The sequence below is a fragment of the Corvus kubaryi genome, unplaced genomic scaffold (genome assembly GCF_017639235.1).
Source record: "Corvus kubaryi isolate FWS band 111438036 unplaced genomic scaffold, C.kubaryi_AGA036_p1.0 36770, whole genome shotgun sequence".
Taxonomy (NCBI): domain Eukaryota; kingdom Metazoa; phylum Chordata; class Aves; order Passeriformes; family Corvidae; genus Corvus; species Corvus kubaryi.
In genome coordinates this window covers 6,164-20,062 of record NW_024580944.1, presented here as the reverse complement: position 1 = coordinate 20,062, position 13,899 = coordinate 6,164, and positions in this window count along the sequence as shown.

The window sequence follows — 13,899 nt, the reverse complement described above, 5'->3', positions numbered from 1 at the left end:
GGTGTGCTGCAGGGGACTCCTGAAAGCCTCTTTCCTCCGAGTTGCACAAAACATTTGAGATCATTTTTTGCCTTTGGAGTGAGTAATTTCTCTGTAGAGAATTAGTTTGTTCTTTCTGCAGAAGGTACCTTGTCATTAAGTTTTGGATGAACTACTCTTTTTATTTCTGGATTTCAAAATTTGTGTTAGATATTGGAAAGTATCATAAAAGAAAGACTTTCAGGAGGCTATCCTTGTGAAAAAATCTGCTCAAATACTTTAAAAAAACCCCAAACCTTTTTTTATTGCTCTTTCTTCCACTCAAGACAAGATCACTATCACATTCAGCCATTATACTTAATATAGATTATGTAAGGGAAAAAACCCCACCCCAAATCCTAAACCCACTGAGGTAACATATATTGAAGCTTAATGTTTAATTAGTTAATGTTTAGTTCGCAAATGTAAACTTTTCTGTGAATACCATAAAGATGGGGAATGAAGATAATCTAACTTTAAAATGCTATCCAGCTGTTTGTTCTTGCTCCTCATCTGGGGCTTGCAGCCTTCTCACTTGAGATGCTGGAATTTTGTGTGTAAACGTTCCTCATTTGTTCGGTGCAGAATAAAATGTGTTAATTTATATGGTTAATCACCTGTCGTTTAAGATGCTCTGTCTCACTTTTCAGTGAAACTCAGAGGGTGCATTCCCATCCCAGGGAGGAGGCTGACAGTGTGTGCAGCTGAAGGTGCTAATGTGGAGCTGGAGGTAAAGAGTTTATAAAGCTCAGGCCTTCATCACACATTTGTTCACCATGTCCTTGGTGTGACTGAGCTAAAGCCTGGACCAAACTGAAGCAAAGCTGATGTAAGGGCAAAAGAAGCATTTGTGTTTTTATAGCTTGAGTTTAGAGCAATGTATTTTCTTTGTATGAATGAGGTGCTTCCCATCTCCAGGAGCCTTATTTTCAGGTACTGTTTAATGCATGGTTTTTGTTAACCCTCCTAAGAAAACACGTTCAGGGGGGAAAGGAATGAAGAGGTTCTCCAGTCTTTCTTTCTGCAGGACCCATCCGTACCCACGGGCTGCTGACATGCAGGGAGCATGTTTGTGGGAATCCTTCTTCATAGATTAGTAGGAGATCATTGACATTGAGGGCAATTCTGGGAGAATGAATGATCTTGACTTCAGGAAGTTCTGAGCTTCTGCAGATATTCCTTGCCCTAGCTCCACTGTATTTCCAAATTACTTCTATATTTGTTGTCAGTGACACAAGTATAATGTACAAAATTTTCAGTATCTTAGTGTGAAAAACTGGGACCCAAATTCTTCAGTTAAAGTAGCTCAGATATAACAATTCTAGCTATTAGATACCTTATTATATGCCTTCCCTCAAGCATTCAAGTTTGAAAGTGCAGGGCTAAATTTTCATTTATGTACTTAATCCTCCTTTTTGGAACTTGCCAACTGGAACAGCATAATGTTAACATTTTTAGCAAAAATGTTTATTCTTAAATTGAGATGATTTTGATTTCTCTGCAAGGAGGAGCAAGAATAGAACAGATATTGGGCTACTGGACTACTGCTCAGCAGTTTGTTTGTAAGCATTCTGGGATTAATCTAGATGTAGTAAAGGTAGATGTTTTTCCCATTTGTCTAGATGTGTTTGTGTCCATAAAAATTTAAGTGAGGCAACTTTTTAATTTGATGGTTTTATTTAACTTTTCAGGTTACTGTTCAATATAAGAGTTTCCAGTCCTCTTTGGTACAATCCTATTTTCGTTTTTATTTGTGTAAATTAGGAATAACTGGGTAAATTACTTCACAGCCTTGATGGTTGTACAATTGTGTAACACAGTGTAGGGTTGGGTTGACACTCCTGACTCTGCCATGAGTAAATGGTTCCATGTGGATAAGGTGGACACAGATTAGGATTGAGGAATGTGCAACGTGAAGCTTGGAGACAAAACAGCAAACCAAAATAATTGTATGGGAAAGCCAGAGGAACTCCCAAGCCTGTTTCAGTGACATAACCCTAACATTAAACTCATTGTCGTGGAACTAAGGTTAATAGAGATGTGCTAAGAGATAGCAGCTCTTTGAACACCATAATAAGCTCTCAAGAATGGCAGTAAAATAGCCTTAGATCTGCCTGTTCAAACAGTTCAGAAATGGGCTGCCACAAAACACACAGCCCACTCAGCTTCTTCTGTACCTTTAATTGTTTCCCATTCTTCTTTTATTGCAGAGTGAAGCCCTCCCTCTTTCAGACATAGCACCAAAGGCACTGCACCCCATCAACAATTACTGTCAGCAATATTCACCCATCTGCTACCATCCAAACTGTTCCAAAATTCTCAGACTGGACATGCTGAGGCTCTGCTACTGGGTCATCTGGAAAAAATAAACTAAATGGAATATACTTTCCTATCATCACTGTATGTCTTCCCCAGATGTTCTCCAGAGTGCTACTTCTGCAAAAGATCCGTGTAGGAGCACTTTCTGTGCATCAGTTCTGCAGTCCCTGGCAGATGGGAACGGGATACTTTCAAACAATCTTTTTACAAACAGTGCAAATTTTTTCCCCATGTGTAGATCACTACTGCTTTTCAGAAAGGGTGCATGAGGCACACGGTTTTGCACAGAGATGCTTATCCTCAGTTTTAAGTGTTCTTTCTGTAAATTGCTGCTTCATTCATAGCAATGCTCACCACTGAAAATTATTTTTTCTCCCAAAATATATTGGTAAGCTCTCATAACCATGCATTTTCAAATCTAGCTCATCCTGTGCAAAAGCTTTTAATGTTATGTGATACTAAATGCTCACTGAAGGAGGAAAAAATCTCCTTTGTATCGATACGAGGCAACAGAGACAAAGTTTTCCTTTAAACCAGTAAAATTGGCTTTTTCATCTTCCATCTTCCTGTGTTTAGGAAGCACAGAGTGGGATGTGTGTGAGGATTTTGCTCATGGAGTGAGTACAGACACTTTCATAGCTCAGATGGATAAGGATTGCCGAAGGACCTCTGCTCGTGCGGGTGAAACGTGGACGGTCTCTGGCCTCGAGAGGGACCCTTGACAGCTGCAGTGTGCAGGCACTCATTTTCACTGCTGTGCCTCTGAGGGTAATTCCTTCTGATCACAATCAGGAAAAGAGTCATCTGCTAAGACAGAAAGGTGGGAGTTCCTGTCTGGTTCTAAAGCACGTGAGAAGCAGCTTCAGCCCCAAGCGCCTCTGTCTCGATTGTCTTTCTTTTGCACTTTACATCAAAACCAAGTCTTTCTTATGTATTGTATTCTTAAACACTACAGACAATTTTAATACAAGTTAAAAGGTGATTCAGGCTCTTGTTTAAATAAATCTAAGGATTTGGGCTTCTTTAGGACTTTTTCTGAAGGGATTGTAGTGTTTGAAGTGGAGACAATCACTGTTTATTTTATGCAAATACTTCACAAGTCTCTCGGACTCTGTTCCAGCACAATTAACAGTGGTTAGAATCACTGACTTTGATTTCACTGCAGTGAAGAAAGACTATTAAATTCATACAGGTGGAAGTGGAATTTTCTCTTGGTGAAATACATGGTTTTATGCCAAATTAAAAACAGTGGAGGAGCTTGTATGTCACTTTTCTCATTACTTGTCCCTGAAACAGAATACTACAAGAAAAGTAAATGGAGTGGGAACTCATGAGAGGTTGAATTTTCTCTGATTCAACTCAAGGATTAATGCCATAGACCTCTGAGTGGAAGAATAATTAATTCATTCTCCTTAAGACAATAAATCAAGAGAATAAATTAGACTTTTGTATCAGGTCTGAGGGAATAGATTGTGTCCAACACAAGTTTTTCCTGTAGGATTTTTTATTTTATTTTTTATTTTCTCAGGAGCTTGTATCAAGGCAGACGAATTAAATTCAATATATTTGTAGCAAAGAGATCTCTGCTGAGCTGATTTTTCCAAATAAACATATCCCTCACCCCATATTTCCATGACTGTAAGTTTTTAAATTTTGGACTCAGAATACTTTGCAACAGTTAAATTTCCTTTAATTTCATTTCAGACATTTACTTAATTTTAAGAATTTACCTAATTTCAGCCATCTTTTAAAAAGTATTTTCACACTTTTTTTTTTGTCTGTTACTTTTTCTGTGAGGAGGATCATCATTTGGGTTTTCTCTTGGTACCTCATCAATGCACTCTGAGAGCCATGTTCTGTGTTATTAATGCAGTAGTGGTCCGGGGTTCATGGATGGCTACTGCAGGAAACTTGATGGCCAGTAGTGAAAACAGCAAAAATAATGATGAGAGGAGCCACAGACGTACTGCTGTCTGAGAACTGTGAACTGCCAAAATCAAAAGGTCAGTGCTCTTCTGGTTCAGAATGCCATTCAGTTGGAGCTGGAACATACTTTGGGCTAAGAGCCTGAGCACAAGAGGCTGTAGCACCTATTTTGTTGAGCAGTTCCCTATTTCCCTACTCCATACTCCACTGCATTCCAGCATGTGATTTGCTGAGCTGTAGAATGTCCCTGAGTGGTGTGATTGCCTGGAATGATTGAAAATTTGGCTTCACATTCCTCAGTTTCTTTTCAGCATTTTCTCTGTTCCCCTCGTTGCCTCACACCAGCCCCTGTTTTACTTCTAGATGGAGAACAAGGTTACAAAATACAACTTCTCTTCCTGTGTACTTAGAGGGGTTCTCACCTGTAATAATAAATGAAATAGGTTTCATTCCTTTTGATTCCTCCTGGTATGATGCAAAGAAAGGAAAGGTAGCCGGAACTATGGCTTTTTGGGGTGGCTGATATTCCAGAGCCCTGGATCTGTATTAGGGATATTCGTGTTGTCCAGACTGTCTCAGCAGAAAGAGGGAGGAGTGGAATATTAATGTCAGGAACTCATCCCTGTCCATGATTTATTAAAAGAAGCCTAGCTTCATGTCTCAGGCCCTGAATTAAATACCTGCAGTTTGGCTGCATGAGTTTGTATCAATGGATCCCACTTCTGTCCAATGTCTGAAGGCCAGGGAACTGCCTTTGTTACCTCTCCTACTGGCACTGCTACAGGAGAAGGAAAGAAATCCAACTAATTTTGAATCATCTAACGTGTCCCTTTTGGATACAGAATTCACTGAGAGCCATAAATACAGTGCATGGCTTTAATAAAGCACAAACGTGAATTTTAAACCACACCTGGCATTGATGTTGCTTGGACTGAATGTGTGCACAGCCCAATGTTTCTCCTCATCGTCCCTATTATGAATTTCTGCCATTTTTCCACTTCATTCCTGTCTGAACAAAAGCAGACTTTGTGCCACTGAGTTGAGAACATCCTTCTCAGGCTTCAGGAAACTGCCCCATCTCTTTGTTCACCATCTCGAGTGCTTTTCTCACTCAGAGAGGATGGTAACACCACAGGGATTCGTGTGCTGACTGTGAGCAGCAAGCTTTGGCCCTGCTGAAGCTGAAGGACCATAAGGCAAGGCAGGAATTTGTTAAGAAATTCTCACTAATCCCTGGATTTGAAGGAATGGTGGAATAAACTGCAAACCTTTTGTTTCAGGCACTGGAGCAGATGACTTTTCTAACAAATAATATTGTTTTGAGTGTTACGGAGCTCATTCATGTTGTGAGGGATTTTTTCTTTAAAAAACCATTGATTTCTTTGTACCTTAATAGCACAGCTTTTGCACAGCTGGGTGCTTTTGTGCTCCTTCTCCCGTTTATGATGTCAGTGTGCTTTTTACTGCATATCCAAGGACAGCTTTTAATTTTTCTCATTTTTACCTTCACTTCCTAGTTTTTACAGTTAAGTGGTCACCTGTCACATTTCCCTCGGGCAGTATCTGTACACTGCAAGTAATTCAGCCTCTCTCTTTCTGTTCCATCTCATGCTAATGGCTGGGAGATGTTATCTGGGTTAGCCAGGCTAAGGAACATTCTGTTCTTTCCTGATTTTCTTTAGCTGAGAACCTTCTGGCTATCTCACTGCCCCTTGGAGTATTATGTTGCTCTGGGTTCTGCAGATAGTTATCTGAGGCGGGAACTGGCCAGATGAATTGCTGCCCTTTGTAAATGGCTCTGTTTAAATTTCTGTGCTATCTTGGACACCGCTTAAGGTGTTGGGTCCTTCTTGCTTCAGGTGCTGTAAATGGGAAGATGAGAAATTCCTTCCCATCACTGATGAAAGTCCTGGCCAACCTCAGTATCAGGGGAGATCTGTAATGTGATGAATTTCCTTTGCTGCAGTATCTGTGCCAGCTTTTCTCCCTTGTGTTTGATCGTTTATAACATACACAGATATATGTTTTACGTAGGGAAAATTTGGGAGCATGGTGTGTTCATATCTACTCAATAACATATTTTCAGTATATATAACGCGTGAATGGAAAAAGGGAAGTGCAGCACAATGAGTGTGTTTTGGGTATCTCCTGCAGATGTTGAATCTGGCCATAAGAAGAGATTTCTAAGAAAGTTTTATTAAAGAACATTGCATCATTGCTTTTTTTATGCTTGCAGCTGCTCAGAGGGAAGGAAAGTCCCACGTCTCTCTTACACTTGTTGAAACACAGCATGATTTGTTGCTGTATATAAATTTAAGCTAGCTATTTCTCATTTGACTTCATTTTGCTTTGTGCCAAGGTCCTCTGGAGTAACTGAAACAAAAGTAAAATGCCTGTTCTGATGGAATGATTGAATGAAATGTAAAAGGATAGCAACAGTCAAATTAGATCCCCTTGCTGCTCATTGCCAGGAAGAGTTGGTTCATTAAACCAAAGCAGGATGGAAGTGATGAGCAATGTGCTTGCTTAAAGGATTCCTCTCTTGAGAGGGTGATGGTGTCACCTGGATCCTTGAGATCATCATCTGCTGCTTGCTGACTGCCTCTGAGGAACAAGCCTCAATGTCATCTTACCTGTCTGTGACACATCAGCCTCGGGAAACAGCTGCTTTCTCTCATGCTGCACTGGTTTGGAAAGGAAGGAAGAGGCAGGAAATTTGTGACTTTCACCTGAGTGAGTGCTTTGGTGGGAACAAGATTGTGTCTTTTTATGTAAGAAAGTGTGTCTCTCTCTTAAAAAGCCTGGTGCTTATTTTCTTTGCTAAGCAATTGCAAAGAACCAATGAAATAGAGAGACAGTGTTGTGGTGGATATTAACTTTTAATGAGCTTACAGAATAGAGCCTTTCATAATTGGAATTCCCTAGCTCTACAGAGATAATGAAAATAAGAATGTAGTGAACTTGCTATATCCGCTAGCGGATGATTTCCAAACACTTAAACCCAAAGGATTTAAAATTTATTATGCTAAGAAATTTCTTGGGACATGCAACTCTTGGACAGGAACTACATTTCATGCTAAGTAGACATCATCTGGTTATGTTGAAATGTAAAGACTCAATGGGGGTCTTGCTGAAAGCAGTGGTAGAAGTACTGTTGGCTTTGCTAAATGCAGACCTGGGGCAGTGGGAACTATCCTGGTGCTGGGAGACAACAAGGTCTGCATGGAGGCGGGGGTGGGGGAAATCACGGTCAGGGGTTGGCCACAGTATTTTAAGAACTATAAAGGACTTGGAATGGCCTGGGAAATTCTGTTCTGGGTAGAGATGATGATGGGATGGGTCAGCATTTAGGAAATGCTGATTAAATGAAGGGCACATAGGGAATTGAAGACATTGTGTTAAGGTGAGGAACAAGGCTAGGACACACAAAGGAATCCTGTGTAGGATGGGTGCTTGGAGTGGGAGTTACATTCTGGAGGAAAAATAAAGAGTGGCATTGCCTTGGCAAAGAACTTAAAAAGAGATGGGGACGGAGAAGCACAAAAAGAAGCTGGAGTTTGCATTAACGGATGGAAAATGTAGAATCAGGGTAGAGAAAAGAAGCTAATAGCCCAACTTCCTTCTTTGTTTCCGTGCATATGTATACGTATGAATTGCTCATTCATTAAAGACAATTGCCATGCTGGAATAGCAATTTCCAGGAGGCAGAGTCCCTGTGAGCAACACTAAACCCAAAACTTTTCTAATATGCTGGGACTGAACTCTATGTTGTATGAATTGACCCCTTTCTGAAGAATGGTATTCTCAATCCTTATCCCAAAGTACAGATTGACTTGCTTTTAGTTAAGTGGGGAATAGGATAAATGATTGTTTTACCAGAACTCCAGTTTAATATCTTGTAGATATGCTGAACAGCTTGAATGAAATGTCTTTTCACCTTCCACTGTTGGAAATGCATTAGAGCAGGTATTAAAAATGTACATGAATGTATTGCTTTATTCCCAAACAACTGCTTTTCTATGTAGGCTGGCTGCTTTGGAATGAGGAGAAGGTGGTGTCCACTGCTGAATCAGAAATGCTGAGTAGCTTAAATCAAAGGAGTTGGTCATAAAGGTCCACTCCTATTTCTCAGGGAGAGCTTGATTGTTGAGTTAAATCCACGCTTCTCCACCTTTGGTGTGCTTGGAAAAGAAAAAAGATAGTAATGTCAATCAGCAGGCAGAAGGAAAAACCCACTTTGACAGATTGGGCTCAGAGACAGACTGGAGACAGGAAGCTTTTTTAGATTTCCTTGAGACTCTTTCCTGCAAATCTCCTATTTGAAGTACAGTCCCATCCATGCATATGCCATCAAGACCAAGATTTTTGTTGGGTAACCTTTCTCTTTAGTCCACACAGACTGGGAAGGCAGCCCTAGCCTTGTCCTTTACAAGGCATCAAGTATGGGGAGAAAAAAACCCTACTTATATTTATCTTAATCTTGACCTTTGCTCGAGTGTGAAAAGGAAAGAGGAAGGAGTCTGGCTTATTATTTTATTGTAAACTTTTCTCAGATTCTGTTTATTTTTCCTTGAATATCTTGGACACAGGCTAGTGTTTTGGCTCTGCGTTTACACTCTGGTTCCATGATGTGTGTTACACACTACATGACCTTTTTCTTAGAGGAATGAAAGATAAATGTAGCCTGACATGTAAGAGGAATCCCATAGCATGAGGAGCCTCATCAGCATGATCATCATCTGCTTGTGTGTTTAATGAGGAAACTTGTTCAGTTGCACATAGTCATTCTGAAAACAATAAAGGCAGAACTGTTACAAATTAACTATATAAAAAACCAAAATCCTCCTCATTTCATTTGCTGAAAAAGAAGGAGAAGGGATAGACATATGGCCACCCACTTGTTTGCAAATTGTAAGAAGTGAAAATAACTTGTGACAGAATTGCCTGGAGGTTTTGTTTAGCCTGTCACGCATGGCCTCAATAGCCCCGTGAAACAGTTTCTTTTACCCCCTCCAACCTACTCAACCCCTTCTGCTGTGGAATCTGCAAGGCATTTCTCAAATTAAGTGTGCACTGTTTTCCTTTTAAGTTTCAGGAGCAAGTGGCTGAGAGAGACATGCTGAGAGATCGGAAACAATCTGCATCACCCACAAAGGGAAATGCCTGCTGCTTTGCAAGCAACACAGAAAATATGCCAGGCATCCAGCACTGATTCCTGGGCTGGCTGATGTTTATTTGTCCTGTGCACTAGTCTTTCTCAGAATGCTGTGGGGAGGAGGGTGGATTTAAGAGCCCTTGGAAAACTGCTGGAGTATAGGTCATGTTTTATTAGCACGTTGTCTGGGATTTGGAGCTGGTGTTCGCCTTCTGAGCCTAGGTCATGAGCTTTTGGGAAGTGCCGTGCCTGAATTCCCTGTGCACGGGGAGGTGAATGGGGTGCTGGAGGTCTAAGAGCTCAACACACCATTAGCGAAGCCGTCATTCCGTCATGCTGTAAGAAATTAAATAGGGCCGTTTGTAGGTTCTGATAAAGAACTGATAGCATCAGAAGTAATCCTGGCAGCCATTTTAATTGGTGGTAGAGGAGCAGCTTTTGCATCTCAAATAAGCAGGGATCACTCAACAAGTCAAGGAGTCAGCTGCTAAAACTATCTGACGGTGAATACAAGGACTCATAGAAGGTAGGTTTGTCATAACGGGATCATTCACAAAAGATAGGGCAGGAGTTCTGTGGAAGGGTATGAGCTTTGCTCTTCTTGTGGAGACATATAAACTCTTTGAAAGAAGACAGTGAATAGCTCATCACGTCTGTAATCTAGATAAGACAGGAAGGCAGAGGGGAAAGTCCAGTAGTTTCTTCTGTTTTGCTGCTGCATACATACACTTAAACTCTTTTCACGAGTGGGTTGGTATAAATGCACTTAGGCTTGGAAGACTTTGACTACAGCATGTGCGTTATGCAGGAGCCACTCGCTGCTCTGTGCACAGCTTCAGCAATCTTCTCCTGCACCAGTATCTCTCTCTGAAGGGTTTACCTATACCAAATCATTCCAGACATCCGTGGGGGCCGGAGGAGGTGTCGGTGAGGGAGGAGCCAGGCCTGTGCAGCAGCCCCCTGCCAATGTGTGTTTTCTGGCTGCCCCACAGCACAGTGGGAAGCAGCACGGACTGTGGTGCTGGCTGCTGCAGTGCTGCGTTGTGATCAGCCCACAGGCTGGGGAATGAGGGGGCTTGTTCCTCCCAGCCCCCTCCTTGGTGTGTTGCTCACAACGTCCCCCAGGTTGAGGATTTTGGTTTTGGTGAGCGGTAGTGTTTCAGTTCTGTAGCACGTTAATGGCTTGAGAGTGAGCTATAAACTCTTTCTTCCAGCCTGGAAAAGATTAAGCATGTAAATGATGTAACCCAGTTTGAAAAAAGGGCAATATTCCAGAAGCTATCCTAGCCTTGCTTTCTTTTCTAGCCTTGCATTTCTTAATATCAATTAACAACCAAGCAGTGATAGAAGGGATGACATTTCTAAATGGTTGTCCAAAAAAGCAGTGTGATGATCTAGGTCTTTGCACCAATATTTAACTGTTATACTAAGGAATAGCTGGGGTTTATATGTCATAAATGAGACAGAACTGTTGACTTTTACCACTGGAATCAGAAAGTTTTGTGTCAATCACATTATATTTTTAAGGTTTCATCGGCCATTAGTATGCTTGGATTTTTAATTGCTTTTTTTTTAATAGTAAGAAGAGGTAAAATTTTACATCAGGATTGATACTAGAAAGAGAAAGGAAGAAAAGGAAGCCCAGCGTTGTAGTAATTTGAAGTTTTCATCTTTAAACTTGGTACCTATATGAGGAAACAGGGTGGCTATAATTAACTATAGGTTTCAAAATAATGGAAAGTAAATATAACTAATATAAATATCTGAAATCTTCAAACATCTTCTGTCTTGTTACATGGCTTAGTCTGTCTGTTCAAAACCTTTCTTGACAGAATGTGTCAACTGGAAGGCATTTGCAGTCAATATGCTGATAGTAGGTACAAAATGCTTTTGCCTTACTGGGACCCTGAAACTTGTTTCTTTGCATCTGACACAGAATTTCTTCTGGAAATAAGTGGCTCAGTTTTTCTGGTTTTATGGGGAAGTTTACACAATATTTGTTTGTATATTCCAGGAAGTCAAGATGGAAGGTCACAGGTTGTGGGAAATGAAGTTACAGAGAACTCACAGGTGCTGACAGGGTACAGAAACAGCATTGTGCTTGAACAGATAGAAATGGATACAAGTCTCGATCTGAGACCTTGGAGAAGGCTGCCTGAGCTAGAACAATGAGCTTTTGCAGCAAGAATGTAGTTTTGTAGTTTTGAAAGAAATTTATCTTATAAAAGTAGAAATGTAATTTTAACAGGTAAGAACATGTTTTATGCAAGAAATAATAGTGATAAGTAAAAGAGTAAAGAGTTTTGAGTTTAACAAATTTTATAATAGAGTTTCCTAGAAAGTTAAGATGTAGTAATACAAGCCTGTACAACAAGCCTTAATAGCAATATGTTCATTGGTTAAGAAATACGCATTGTGCCAAAATCATAGAGTGATGACTGGTACAAATGTGTTAATAAGCCTTGTGGCATTTGCTTATTGGCTTAAAAAGTATAAAAGGCCTTGTAGAGAAAAACTGCTTCTAACTACCTCAGCATTTTTGTCTGCTGCAGCTGCTGCTACCCCTGGCCTCTGTGCCTGCTGCAGCTGCCACTGCTGCTGATTTTGCTATTGCTACTGTAACTGCTGCTTTTGATATTAGAGATGTTGTCCACATCATCTCTCCTGTCTCACCCTTCAATAAACATGACACTGATTCAGCAATAAATCATCTCTGTGACATCTCTCTCAGTAATCTCAGGACAATCCCCAAAATCCTGTCAAGTGGTGCCCTGTCATGTGAGGAAGGACAGAAGACAGAAGAAGACTGTGTCAATTGTCGGGACGCCCCAGAGAACGATTTTAAAGGCAGTTAGATGAAACCGGATTCCACGGACTAGAGGCACCTGAAAGGTGGATTGGACTCCTACTCACTGCTGAAAGGAAGCAGAACACCCGAACCTGCTGGACGAGCCCAGAGAGAGTCCGTAAAGGAGCACCTGTTGGAGGAGTACAGGTGAGCTCTGGGGAACATGGGACAGGAAATGTCCTGGGAACATAGAGATGTCTATGACCGTTTAAAATCACTGATATGTTCAAGTTGTCGTACCATGCCCAATTCGGAGCTTAAAGATCTTCTCTGCTGGGTACAGAAAAATTTTGCCAATGTGGACCCCGCATCCGCTTTTACCTTGTCTCTGCGGCAATCGGTTGGAGTTAAGCTCTATGACGCAATTACTCGCTGTGATTTTCTGGCTGCTAAGTTGCTTCCGGCGTCTCGAGTGCTTATTGAGATCTTTAGATCACAGTCTCATCCCACCGCGCCCTCGCCACCTCCTTCAGGTTCACTGCAGCCTCCGGCAGTTCCCTCTACCCCTCCGCCAGTACCACCACCGCGCCCCTCGTGCCTTTCCCTACTCAACCTCTACCTGCTCCCACTAACACAGAGGAAGGGGAACGGCAACAGGGAACCGGAACCTCCAGAACCGACGCACAGGTTGCAACAGAGCAAGACCTAGAAACTGATTCCAGTTCTGAAGAAGATATTGATCCATTAGACTCAGGTCTGGTAAATCCGGAACAGGAACCCAGTAAAGCGATAGTCTACCCCGTAACAGATTGGGTAGCAGAGAGACACAAAGTGATTAAGGAGGGGGATTTTGATATGTTGCATGGTCTGCTTCTAGCTATGCCTGTTAGATACAACAGACAGAATCAAAATCCAAAATGGGAGAATATGGGACATGCCAAAATTAAAGATTTACGGAGAGCTATAAAGGAAAGTGGACTGAGTTTGCTGTATTTTAAACAATTACTGAAAGGCATATATGCTACTTTTGATCTAACACCGTTTGATTGCCAATATGTCTCACAGATGATCTTAACAGACACACAATATCTCATGTGTGAATCCAAATGGCAAAGGCACCTTAATAAACTTTTAGAGAGCTATGCTGGCTGTCCTAATCCAGTGCTTACAATTGCTCAATTAGCTGGCGACCCGCCTCATGACTGAGCAGAAGACCAAGCGGCTGATTTACCCAGAGACATGCTTGGTGATATTAAAGAGGCAGCTCATAAAGCTCTCTTGCAAATCCAACTGGCAGGGTCCCCTGAAGGTCTTTATACACAAATACGCCAGGGGGTTTCGGAGCCCTAGACCACCTTTATTGCTCGCTTAACTCAAGTGATCAAGAGACAATGCGAAGACGACACTGCCCGTCCGCTTTTGCTCCATAGCCTTACTTTTGTTAATGCCGATGATGATTGCAAGAGAGTTATCCGAGCTTTACCTGATCCAGAGCCTACCGTGCTTCAGATGCTAGGGTCTTGCAGCAAACTTGGCCACTCCACAAACACATTGCCACAATACAAGCAGATACCTTTGGGGAGAGACTTGAGAAGGCTTTTGCAGCTCAGACCGACATGCTAGCTAAAACTCTCACTGCTCTTAATCTAAACAACACCAAGGCAGTGATGCAGGCCGAGGTTGTCAATAGATC